Source organism: Arachis duranensis, chromosome 5 (genome assembly GCF_000817695.3).
Source record: "Arachis duranensis cultivar V14167 chromosome 5, aradu.V14167.gnm2.J7QH, whole genome shotgun sequence".
Classification (NCBI taxonomy): Eukaryota; Viridiplantae; Streptophyta; class Magnoliopsida; order Fabales; family Fabaceae; genus Arachis; species Arachis duranensis.
The window spans coordinates 60,579,430-60,579,666 of NC_029776.3; positions in this window are offsets into that span (position 1 = coordinate 60,579,430).

The following is a 237-nucleotide window of genomic DNA, read 5'->3' on the forward strand; positions in this document are numbered from 1 at the left end:
AATGTTAAAATTGTTGGCTCTTGAAAGAATGATGAACAAAGAGAAATGTTATTGATAATCTGAAAAAACATAAAATTGATTCTTGAAGCAAGAAAAAGCAATGAAAAAAAAGAAAAGCTTGCAAAAAAAAACAGTGGCGAAGAAAAAAAAATAAAATAGAAAGAAAAAGAAAAAGCAAGCAGAAAAAGCCAATAGCCCTTAAAACCAAAAGGCAAGGGTAAAAAGGATCCAAGGCTT